Source organism: Callospermophilus lateralis, chromosome 1 (assembly GCF_048772815.1).
Source record: "Callospermophilus lateralis isolate mCalLat2 chromosome 1, mCalLat2.hap1, whole genome shotgun sequence".
NCBI classification, from domain to species: Eukaryota; Metazoa; Chordata; class Mammalia; order Rodentia; family Sciuridae; genus Callospermophilus; species Callospermophilus lateralis.
Window position 1 is genome coordinate 116,384,211 of NC_135305.1, and position 12,996 is coordinate 116,397,206.

At 36.3% G+C, this 12,996-nt stretch overlaps 1 protein-coding gene and 1 pseudogene across 2 annotated transcripts in view; one reads left to right on the plus strand and one right to left on the minus strand.

The window, feature by feature from the left end:
• The window catches only part of Ttc28 (tetratricopeptide repeat domain 28), a 583,480-nt gene that overhangs the window by 493,629 nt on the left and 76,855 nt on the right, over positions 1-12,996 (minus strand). The window lies entirely within an intron of this gene.
• On the plus strand, positions 1,071-2,662 carry LOC143411970 (caspase-6 pseudogene; annotated as a pseudogene).

The following is a 12,996-nucleotide window of genomic DNA, read 5'->3' on the forward strand; positions in this document are numbered from 1 at the left end:
TCAAATTAAAAAGCTTCAGCATAGCAAAAGAAACAAGATTGTGAAGAAAGAATCTTCAGAATGGAAGAAAATATCTATTTCTATAAAATCTTTCAGTCACTGTCAGTCCCTCAAAGACAGGGATAAGGACATGGTTCCCCTTGTCTTCCCAGTTTAACTACACTGATTAAAGTTCCTTTCATGGTTTTCATTAAAAAAAGAAGAAGGAGGGGGCGGAATCTTTGCCAGCTACTCTTTTTACAGATGATTAAAATCTAGAAATATGAATAATTCAAACAACTTACCACCCAAAAACCAAATAACCCAATCCATAAATGGGCAAGTGAACCAAACAGATATTTCACAAAAGAAGAAATACAAATGGCCATCAAGTGTGCAAAAAAAAAAAAAAAATGTTCAACATCTTTAGCAATCAGGAAAATGAAAATGAAAATCACACTGAAAGTTTCTCTCACTCCAGTTAGAATGGCAGCAATTAATAATACAAGTAACAGAGCCAGGTGCAGTGACACATACCTGTAATCCCAGTGACTCAGAAGGCTGAGACAGGAGATCCCAAGTTAGAGGTCATTCTACACAACTTAGTGAGACTATCTTTACAATAAAAACTAAAAAGGCCTAGGGATGTAGCTAAGGTGTAGAACACCCCTGGGTTCAATCCCCAGTATTGGGAAATAAACAACAATAATAAACGCTGAAGAAGATGTGGAGGAAAAGGAGCACTTTTATACTGTTGCGGGGACTATGAATTAGTACACCCACTATGGAAATCATTATGGAGGTTCCTCAAAAGAGTAGGAATGGAATTATCATATGACCTAGCTATCCACTCTTTGGCATTTATTCTAAACAATTAAAGTCAGAGGCCACTGAGCTGGGAGTTTTGACCTTGGATGCAGGGTCTCAGATTTTTGGGGTCTCAGGGCCTAGCCCTGCAGAGCAGCATAGGGAGTACAAAGTACCTGGCTCCCAATGGCCTACGGCAAGGATCTGACTGAAGAGCTGTCTTTTCTGTGGGCAGCTCCCCTGAAGGACACCTTAGAATGGTGATGATGATGAGATAGGAAACAATGACAGAAACAGACGCCTGCTATAAAAGTGAAATGTTTGATCTGTCAGAAAAACACAAAATGGACCACAAGATGAGAGAAATTAATCTTATCTTCAATCATGAGAGGTTCTTCTGGCACTGGACACTGCAGGTGAGGCGGGGCAGAGTGGAGAGAGAGAACTTTACTTGCAGGTTTTCAGATCTAGAATTTGAAGTAAAATACTTTAATGCTCTTAAAGCAGAAGAACTTCTGCTCAAAATTCATGAAGATACTTTACATTTATTAAAGAATACCAAGTCAGGTGCAATGGTACATGCCTGTAACCCCAGCAACTTGGGAAGCTGAGCCAGGAGGACCACAAGTCTGAGGACAGCCTAGCCAACTTTAGGAGTCCCTAAGCAATTTGGTGAGATCTTGTCTTAAAAAGTAAAAGGGCACATCTGGGTTTAATCTCCTGTACCAAAATAAAGAATACCAAATCCTCTGATCATGACTGGATTGTTCTTCTAGTATCAAATTAAACATTTTTAAAAATATTTATTTATTTTTTAGTTGTAGTTGCACACGATACCTTTATTTCTATGTGGTGCTGAGGATCAAACCCAGGGCCTCACACATGTTAGGTGAGCACTCTACCACTGAGCCACAACCCCAGCCCCTCAAATTAAATTCTTATATGTAGGTAACAAACATCTTGTTTCCATTCTTATAAACATTTGGGTGGCCCTTCACTGTGTCAACCTTTAGTCATAGATGTCTTTTTTTGGGGGGAGGGGTAAGTGGGGATTGAACTCAGGGCCACTCAACCACTGAGCCCCATTTCGTGGTTTATTTAGAGGCAAGGTCTCACTGAGTTGCTTAACACCTCGATGTTGGTGAGTCTGTCTTTGAACTCACAATCCTCCTGCCTCAGCCTCCCAAGCTGCTGGAATTACAGGCATGTGCCACCATGCCCAACACCAATTGTTTTTTTTTTGTTTGTTTGTTTGTTTGTTTGTTTGTAGTTGTTGATGGATCTTTATTTTATTTATTTATATGTGGTGCTGAGAATCGAACCCAGTGCCTCACACATGCTAGGCAAGTGTTCTACCACTAAGCCACAACCCCAGCCCCCAGAACCAATTGTTTTTTATGTCTTCCTAAGCCACAGTGAAGGCAATCACATTTATGTATATGATGCCAAAATTAAAATTCAGACATTAACTGGCTTGTTCAAAGGAGACAAGTGACAGAGCCTGGTTGGAAAACCCAAGATATATATCATTCAGGCGTGTTAGGGAAACCAACATGGTGTGCCAGTCACTCCTTTGGAAGTCATGGACCATCAGACAGACAAGCTAGAGGACACAACTGAGGTGGATACTGCTTGCTGGAGCAGACTTCCTCAGGTGCTACTCTGTCACAGAGGATATTATTTTCATCCGAAAACTGTGAAGGGCTCAAGATCTATGTGAGATGCTGGGAAAATATGACTCCTCCTTAGAGTTCACAGGTAAACAGGAAGGTTCTTAGCACCAAGCAGACCCCTGTAAACATCAAGTGCAACTGGAAAGAAGCAGATTCCCCGCTTTGCCTCAGTGCTAACTAAAAGGCTTCATTTCTGGGGCTGAGGCTGTAGCTCAGTGGAAAAGCACTTGCCTCGCATGCGTGAGGCACTGAGTTCAATCCTCAGCACCACATAAAAATAAATAAAGATACTGTGTGTCCATCTACAACTAAAAAATATACATAAAAAATATTTTTTTAAAAAAAGGCTTCATTTCTCTCCAAAAATCTAGTAAGTAGGGGCCATTGTGCCTTACTGTATGCAGTCCATATATTTCCCTTTTTATATAAATAAGTATCACTAAATTGGAGCAGTTTGGTACATTTCAAGGTTTTAATGCCCAGCAGAAAGAGCCTTTTTTTTTTTTTTTTTTTTGTAAGTCATGTTGTACATTGTGAAAGGATTTGAAAATAATCCTCAGGAAATTACTACATATAAAAATCTATAAACATTTATCTTTTTTCTTTTTTTTTGCAGTTTACTAAACTGCAAGGTTACTCAAAATATTTAGATGATTTAGCTTGTGACCTTTTTGTGATTTTTTAAAAAATATTTATTTTTTAGTTATAGGTGGACACAATATCTTTATTTTATTAATATTTATTTTTTTAGTTGTAGTTAGACAAAATACCTTTATTTTATTTATTTATTTTTACGTGGTGCTGAAGATGGAACTCAGTGCCTCACGCCTGCTAGGCGAACACTCTATCTCTGAGCCACAACCCCAGCCCCTTTTGTGACTTTTTTATTAAAAAAAAATATTGTATAATGTTTTTGAAACCCAAGATTTAGATAATTGTTTTCCTTTAATAACATACTTGAAATTCATGTTTTATTAAAATTTTCTAATTCAAGAAAAGAAAGAATTAAAGTCACATACTGTAGCGATGCAGGCAACCCCATGTTTACAGCAGCACAGTTCACAAGAGCAACTATGGAACCAGCCTAGATGGCTGCCAGTGGATGAATAAACCAAGAAAACATGGTATGTATACACAATGGAGTTTTATTCAGCCATAAAGAAGAATGAAATTATGTCATCTGCTGGAAAATGGATGGAACTTGATAGCACTGTTAAGGGAAATAAACTAAACTCCAAAGTCAAGGGTCATATGATTTCTCGTATGTGGAAGCTAGAGAGAAAAAAGGAAAAACCATGCAGGAGGGCTTCATGGCCACAGAAGGGAGACCAGCAGAGTAGAAGGAGAGGACCTGGAGGAGAGGAGGGGAAGGGAGGGACTGGGGAATAAAACCAGCCAAATCATACAGTTATATGGTGTGCATTTATACATGTGTAACAATGACACCCACTACTCAGTAAAATTATAAAGCATCAATAAAAATAACTTTTTAAAACAACACTCAAGATTCTCATCTGAGGGACTGAGACGCAAGTAATCCCTTGAAGTATAAAATTGTTCCTTTTTCCTCACATCTTCTCCAGCATTTATTATTTGTATTCTTGATGGCTGCCACCCTAATTGGAGTAAGATGAAATCTCAGTGAAGTTTTGCTCCCAAATTGCTAAAGATGTTGAACATTTTTTCATGTATTTGTTGGCCATTTGTAGTTCTTCTTTTGATAAGTATCTACTTAGTTCATTTGCCCATTTAAAGAAAGCAGAGATCTTCTCACCTCTATTCCCAAACCTTCCATCTTTGCTTTGTGTAAATGAGAATACCTGCTTGCTTTAAAAGGGGGAAAAAAAAAAAACAGATTCCCTCTCTCCTTTATAAAATAGGCAAAATATGTTCTTCCTCTCACACAGGAGAGTCCTGCCTGTGTCTCTCCTCCCCCATCTATGAATCTAGTATTCTGAGTCACAATTTTACACTGCAACCAAATCCAAGAAGCTGTCATTTTTTATTTAACATTCATGGGCTGCAGTCATGAAAAATTTACTCACTGTAATATGGTTGCATTCCTTCCATAGTCAGACTCTTATGATATAATGCAATATTCTTTAAGAACGTTTTAATGCTGAGGCATGTTTTTTAAAAGTATCATAAAATAACTCTAGAGACATGTATCATTTAACTGTTCCTGGTCAAAAAAATTAAACTATGCAAAACCAGAGCCAACAATTAAACACTGGCTAAAGATTAAATCATTCCAAATAAGGACATCTTTAACCATAAATTCTTAGCATTGTATCACTCTATCAAGAACATTATATATAAAAATTGTAGGTCTCTAATCTGTATCTATTTTTAATCACCTAACACCCTTACTCTCTTGCAATTCTTTTGTCATTTAATTCTAACATACTAGCTTTTAACATTGTTATCTAAATATTGTCTTTAAAAAAGACAGTGGAATGAGGTGGACATTATTACCTCAAGTACATATATGAAGACACAAATAGTGTGACTCTACTTTGTGTACAACCAGAGACATGAACATTTGTGCTCTATATTGTACTATGAATTGAAATGCATTCTGCTGTCATATATAACAAATTAGAATAAATAAATAAATAAATAATTTTTTTTTTAAAAAAGGACAAAATCTCACCAGGCGTGGTGGCACACACCTGTAATCCCAGCGACTCCAGAGACTGAGACAGGGGGATAGTGAATTCAAAGCCAGCCTCAGCAAAAGAGAGGTGCTAAGCAACTCAGTAAGACGAAGTAGGACTGGGGTGTGGCTCAGTGGTCGAATGCCCCTGAGTTCAATCCCCATTACCTGTCCCTCCAAAAAGTGACATTTGCTTTCTTTCTTCACCTAAGTTCCCCATGTTCTTGACACTGATGTAAGTGGTTGTAGTCATTCTGAGGGACACAGCCTAGTTCCTGATCATCTTAAAATAATAAGATCATCTTGCCAGACTCTGGTGATGCATGCCTGTAATCCCAGCAATTCAGGAGGCTGAGGCACGAGGGTTCCAAGTTGAAGGCCAACCTCAGTAATTTAGTGAGGAGCTAAGCAACTTATCAAAACCTTATCTCAAAATAAAAAAGTGCTGAGGATATGGCTCAAGCAGGAGTTAAGCACCCTTTGGTTTATAAGCCCTGGTAAATAAATAAATAAATAACAAGGTAATCTCAAAGCAAATACAGGGATTGAACTCTGCTATGAGGCATGTAAAGGTTGATGCAGCATAAAGATTCTGTAGTAAACTTGGCCATGTGCCCTCAGCCTCAGTATTCAACCAAACTATCTTCCTAAGGCTCTGAACAGAGGCTTCTAAAGCTAAAATTCCAGACCCATTCTACCATTCACCAACATTGCTGAGGCTCTACCAAAAGAGATAAACCTTGTAAGCAAGTATCCACTGAAAGGTATATTCAATATTAAACTGTTGCCATATCTAGTTATTCAGCCATTTATAGTCTAATTCTACTGAATCAATAAAAAAATTACTGAAGAACTCAAATCAATCAAAATATACATACTTAGGCAGTTCATATAAATTATGATTTTTAAATATATTAATAAATTGCAATATAAATATAATAAAGCTAACAAAGAATTGAGCAGCATAGCAGAAAGATACAGACTTTTGGCCTTTAGAAAAGAAGTATATACCCTGTAAACAATTGCTAGCTTCACTCTATTAGAAAAAACAGATGCATCCTTCAATTAAATACTTACATCCAAAGTGCAATTGTCTGGGGTTTTGTTATATATATATATCCATGGATTTCATTCCCAGCTATGTTGTTCTATTTCCCACAAAGATTCATAAAATTTTAGAAGTCAAAGAGAACTCGAAGATTTACCTCATCAGTTTCTCTTAATCCTCAATAAGGAACAAGGAATCTATCTACTTAACAGTAAAGATAGGTAGAATGCAAATTCAGATCTTCTCATTACTAGTCCATAATGTACAGGTCTACCCAATCACAAAAGTAAATCCTAACATACTACAAGTACCTATAATAATATTAAGCCAATCTGTAATTATCTCCAGGTAAAACTATGATCAACAATGTCACATTGATAAAAGTCATAACTGGCTCCTCCGGCCTCTTCTCTGCCCTACTCCCTCACCGAGTGGTGTTCCCATACTGTCTTTCCTACTTCACCAGGTAATCAGTGAGCTTCTGCTCTTTGTATCCCCTGCTCTAGGAAATCATGATCTTAGGGACAGATTCCAAAACAATTATGAAAAGTAGAGTGTGGACCCTTCTCTAATATATTATATATTAATATATATTAATCAATTGATTCTGGCCTCTCAGGTGCCGAGGACATAGTGGGCGAGGTGAGCAGAGAGGCCCTCTGGCCTGGCATTGTGACCACAATGGTGAACTCTGGATAATAAGGCAAGCCCGGCCAGTACTATACAACTTAAAGCCACATATTTTTATTTAATATCATCACAAATCGTCAGCTATAAAGCTCAAAGTCATAATGATTTGCTAGCTTTCACAGAGGGCAGCTTTACTGACATTAACAGCACCATTTCTTACCACCTATGCATCTGTCAAACCATCTGAGCAAATAGCTGAGAGGCAGTGTGCCAGGCAGGCTCCTGGCAGATGGATATGGCTGGAAGCACTCAGCAAATCAGTTTTGGTGGTGAATGGCAAAAGTGCCATCTGGGAATCTAAGCTACTCTGCCTAAATACCACCTACCTATCCAAATTTATGACAATTTAATGTTTTCCAATGAGGTCATTTTTCTCACCAGCCCAGAAACATGCCTTCTCACCCTCACATTAGTCAAGATGTTCCCCTTACCGAGGATGCCTCCTGTATTCACACCCAAATCCTGCCAATCCTGTAAAGCTCGTTCAAGTTCCACTTTCTTCAGGAAGACTTCACCTGACCTTGCCACACTAAGTTCTGATGTAATAGTCCAAATATCATGCTTGCAAATTATTTTTGTGTTTCCTCCAAGTTCTAATACTTCTAAATTCTAATTAATTAGTGCATAATTATTGTCTATTCTTGAGTGTGGTTTTCTATATACTTATTTTTTTATATTTAGAGGCTCTAAGTTCCTTGAAGGCAACTATCAGGTCATTCTCATTCATCTACTCATTAAAATAACCTTCAGTAAATGCCTACTGCTGCCAGGCCCTGTGCTAGGTGCCATAAATACAAACATAAAAACAAACAGTCCTCCTCTCAAAGTAGTGAGATTTTGTCGTTTATTAAGTGTATCTTAATTCTTTTGTGCCTAGTATAATGGTAATATATAACTAATCAAATATTTGACAATTAATGAAACCAGAACATCTTTAAACTTAAAAATACAATTGTATTCTGTAATTCAGATCGTTTTTCAAAAGAAGACCTATGTGGTTTAAGGCTTATTACAATTAAGAAATTTAAAACCAAACAAGAAAAGTGGGCCAAAGGTGTGGTAGGGCACTTGTCTAGCACGTGAAAGACCTTGAGTTCCATCCTTAGGAGCAAAGGGAAAAAAAAAGTGCTTGATTTGCTAGTTGGAAGGGACAGTAGAAATCATAATCTTCAACACTGTTATTCAATCTAAAGATTAGAGATTCACTGATTTTACAAAACATGATTATAAATTATTATTTTCATAGCCCAAATTGCCCCACTTCCATATTTTGTAAACCAAAGTTTCTCTTGCTCACAATCATATAAGATCTATATATGATTCTCAAAATTTTTAGTGCAATGAGGGTGTGATCAGTCCATTTTAAGATCATTGTTAACCACCTTTTCTATAGTTTCTTAGTGTAAACGTATTTTTCTAGAGATTAGATACAAAACTTTAACAGATAACATTTTTCCATTTTCTAAGAATTAATCCTCGCTACATTCCTGAAAAAGGAGGTAAATAATATTACTGACATTTGCAGAAGTAGATAGTGATTCTTTTAAAGAATTTTTTAGGATTAGAAAGCCATAATGTCAGAAGTATGACTATAATTTGCTTAAAATTTTAACTAAAGCAACTTCAGATCTCATTTCCTTTGTAAAAATATAAAATGTCAATAAGTTTTATCTATATTAGCATGGTTTCATTATTTCTCATTCAAGCTACAATTCTTTAAGGACAAGACTGTTTTAGTCCATTTCATCAACTACAAGGGTTCGTAAATAACCATGTTCAGGAATCAACTGTAACTGCAATGTACTCTCCTTGTAAGCAACACCATCAGTGACTACTCAAGCTTCTGGGCCCTACTTCTATCAGGAGCACACACCTCTCTCATTTGTATCAGTAGCAAAGCTAATGCAGAAAATGATCTTTAACATTATTTTTCCCTATGAATAATATGTAAAAAAAAAGAATGAAACATTAAAAAGTACCTATGTTCCTTAAATTCAATTCTATAGTGAAATGATGTCACATAAAGGTTTAATGGACTTGCCCTGCAGCAAAGTGTAAGTTTTCACAGAATGCCACAGATTACTTTATAACACATGTAGTACACGCTAGTTAACTTAGATAATAAATATAAATATATAATACATAAAATTTATATATTGATGTTTAATGTATAGATATTTAATAATCATCTGTTTACACATACACATGTGTTTAGTGTTTGAAATATGTTCATATTTTCCATATACAAATCTTGATTTTCAAAATATTCTCCATAATTATATACTCATATTTAATGTCTAGCATTTTATAATGTAGGTAATAAATACTAGATTTTTATTCTATTCATCATATTTTAGTGCTGGCTGCATTTTCACTGTGAAACAAATACAATCTTTACTGTTCGTTTCCTTGTTTAAACTTGAATTATTCTGGAAAAGTTAAGGTTACTAGTTTTTCAAAAGCTAACAACTATCCACAGCTGAATGTACATTACCTCACATACACTAGCACTTGATAGAACATCCAAGGCATCTATAAAACTTACCCCTGATCCAAATATTACTTTTTTACTAGATTAAATAAAGGGTTTGGGGTTTTTTTCCTGATTCCATATTTCTATTATTCAATTGATAACCTTTGAAATATCTCCATGCATACATAATTTAACAGAATCTAAGGTTAATATCTTAACCAACTTCCTTTCAGATAATATAAGAATCTAAACCTCCTTCCTCAACATATACATACACCAATTGATTTACCACTAGAATGTAAGGTCCATTAAAACAAGAATGTTTATCTGTTTTCTTAACACCAAATACTACGGGGGAGGGAAAGATTTTTTCTTTACTATGCTAGGTTCATGATTAAGGGCACTATAACAAAAGACAGATTAACAAGAGAAAAGCATACAGATTTACTTAATGTAAGTGTTACTTGACTTGTGAGCCTTCATAAGGAAGCAAAGGTTAACCTGAGTACTAGAAAGCTAGGTGTGAGAGGACAGAGCTGGAGAGATACAACAGGACAAAGGGGTACCTATGATCTAAGGGACACCTAGCAAGGCCTATTCATTTAGAGTCCTTTCTGCATCCCTTCATTGTCAGAGGAAAGGATGTTTCTTTCCATGATTATAGGTAGAGTGTCTCTCCACATGAGGTCTTACAACCTGCTTCAGGGGAAGGTCAGAAACTCCTTCCGAGGAAAAAGGATGGAGAAGATGAGAGTGATCTTTATGCTTCTATTTGCTCAAATGCCAATGTGCTATGTTTTGGGGTAGCATGTCCTGATCCCCATCAATACCCAATGCCTAAAGCAGAAGTCAGCAAAACACAGACCATGAATCAAATCTTGCAGACTGCCTGTTTTTGTAAATAAAGTTGAGTGGAACACACCCATGCTCATCTGTTTACATGCTGTCTGTGGCTGTTTTAGTGCTACAATAAGATTGAGTACTTGCAACACAGACCACATGGCCCACAATGCCTTGGTATTTACTACTGAGAACTTTACAGAAAATTTCCTGGCTCTTGATCTAGAATAGAAGTAGTCAGCAAATACTTGTTGCAGAATGCAATACTTTATTTATGTCTTTTTTTAATTTCACAAATTAGACATTCATGTGAAGTATAGGATTTTGGTTGAAAACAGTAATCCACAGCAGAGCACGACTATTACTCACTTCAGCTGGGAAGGCCAGAGAAACAATATACCTGGGTAATAAATGGCTAGGCTCTGTATATTTCCATAAAAAATAAAATTAAAAACAATGTTAATCATCATAGTTTCCATACAAAGTTAATTTGCCCACAAAATGTACCAAAGAGAATACCTATGATACCCGGACAGAATATTAGAGAATAAATAAGATATGGTGCTTGGAGGATTTAGACCTATAGTTCTAGAACACTATCAAAAAGAGTTACTTGATTACACATTTTGTTTTTGTTTTTGTTTTTTAATATTTATTTTTTTAGTTTTTGGTGGACACAACATCTTTGTTTGTATGTGGTGCTGAGGATCGAATCCAGCGCTGCGCGCATGCCAGGCAACCACACTACCGCTTGAGCCACATCCCCAGCCCACTGATTACACATTTTGATACACTCTTAACACACATATCTGCACAGAATCCATCTTTCTAAGACCTGGACCCAAAAACTCCCAAATGAGAAACAGCTATAGTGGAATCTGCAACCTCTGGAAGTACCCTAAGAATATAAAAATAGCTCTTTAGTAACTGCTTACTAATTTCAAATTTTGTTCTGAGATTACATTTCACAAATCATAAGAGACTGATTCAGAGTTGAAAAAAAAGTTATATTTACTAAAGATGGAAAAAGTGGAGAAGTGCTAAAATCATTTTAAAAGATGACAAATTTTCTCCTGCTACACGATGAAATGATTCATTAATATAACTGGGATAATATTTTTTAAATTTTCTCTTAATGGCAAATCTTTCTCACATAACCTTATTTGCCATATGGCTCCAGTCAAGAGAGCAAGAAAACACAACTTTGGAAAAGAAAGGGCTGTGAAATAAACCATCTTCCAAACGTTACGAGACAGAAATCCCATCTCTTGTAACAAGAGTGAGTAAAGAAGGGAAAAATTAAAAGGCAGGATGGGTGTTTGCCTATCTATACCATGAACACTGGGTATAGACTATCATATACATAAATCCAGATCATGGATGATCTGGGACAATATGATCAGAGAGGAGGATTAAGAGCTTTGCCAGAGGTCGGCAGCAAGTAGATGAGCCTGAAGCAATGCTCCTGGACCCCCAGCGCCTCCAGACAAGAGAAGTTCCATAAACTCTGAAAATATCACTCCTAGAGGACAGAGGGAACAGATCCATCTAAACAGTGAAGATGGTTTAGGATAAGACTAATGCTATAGTTTGAATGAGTCCCCAGAATTCATGTGTTAGAATTTAGTGCCCCATGTAAGTCTTGAGAGGTGGGACCTCTCAGAAGTGAGCTCTCAGGAACGGACTGTCATCATCACAGGAGTGGGCGGCCAACAGCAAGAGTGGGCTTATTATCAAAGTGAATCCAGCCCTCTTTTGCTCTGTTATTGTCATCTTTGCCCTTCTGACACAGGATTATGCAGCAAGAAGGCCCTTTCCAGATGCTAACCTCTTAAGTTGGACTTCCTAGTATCCAGAACCTTAAAAAATAAATATTTGTTCTTTATAAATTTCCTAGTATCAGCTATTCTGCTACAGCAGCAACAAATGGTGTAAGATAATTAAACACCTATGGAGAGCAATAACTGATACAAGATTGAAAGACACTCTTTACCATCAAATAAAATCACCTAAGGACCACCCCATAGCATTCCCATAGCATGTTTAGGCATAGAAAAGGAAAAAGAAAGCGGAGACTATTTAAAAGACTGAGCATATACCTAAGAAAAGCTAAATTCCCTAATGAGACAAATGTTAATTGGCAAGTTTAAGCTGTCTAATACCCTAATCTGCTCCTTGCCTACCACTACCCTATTGGGTTATATGCTTGTAAGAAAGATTAGAGCCATTACAAAAATAAATAAAGAAGCTACATTTTCTTTGAAGCTTGCATGTTGGAGGAGAAAATTTCAATATTCCTACATTACCAAGTTCACTCATATAATTTTTACTTTCTTCTAAAAGTCAATCAACATTCAAAAATGCTATCACTAATATATTCAGATAAGACTCTGCATCCATAAAACAAGACAGAATGGCATTTAAAAATAACAAAGAGAAAAGGGAAAGTTTTCAGGCATCAGAAATCAAATGACAGAAATAAAAACTCAATAAAAGGACTGGAAGATAAAATTTAAAATGTCCTGTACAATGGAGCAAAAAGACAAAAAAATCATAGAAACAGAACAGACCGAAAAAACTAGGGAATCAATCCAGGAGGCCCAATATCTATACAAAAGAAGTACCAGAAAGAGAATTAAGAAAAAAATTGAAGAGGAGTAAATCAATAAAAAAAAAAAAAAAAAAAAAAGACAGAATTGGGCTGGGGTTGTGGCCTCAGTAGTAGAGCACTCGCCTAGCAAGTGTTAGGCCCTGGGTTCGATCCTCAGCACCACATAAAAATAAATAAAATAAAGATATTGTGTCCAACTACAACTAAAAAATTAAATAA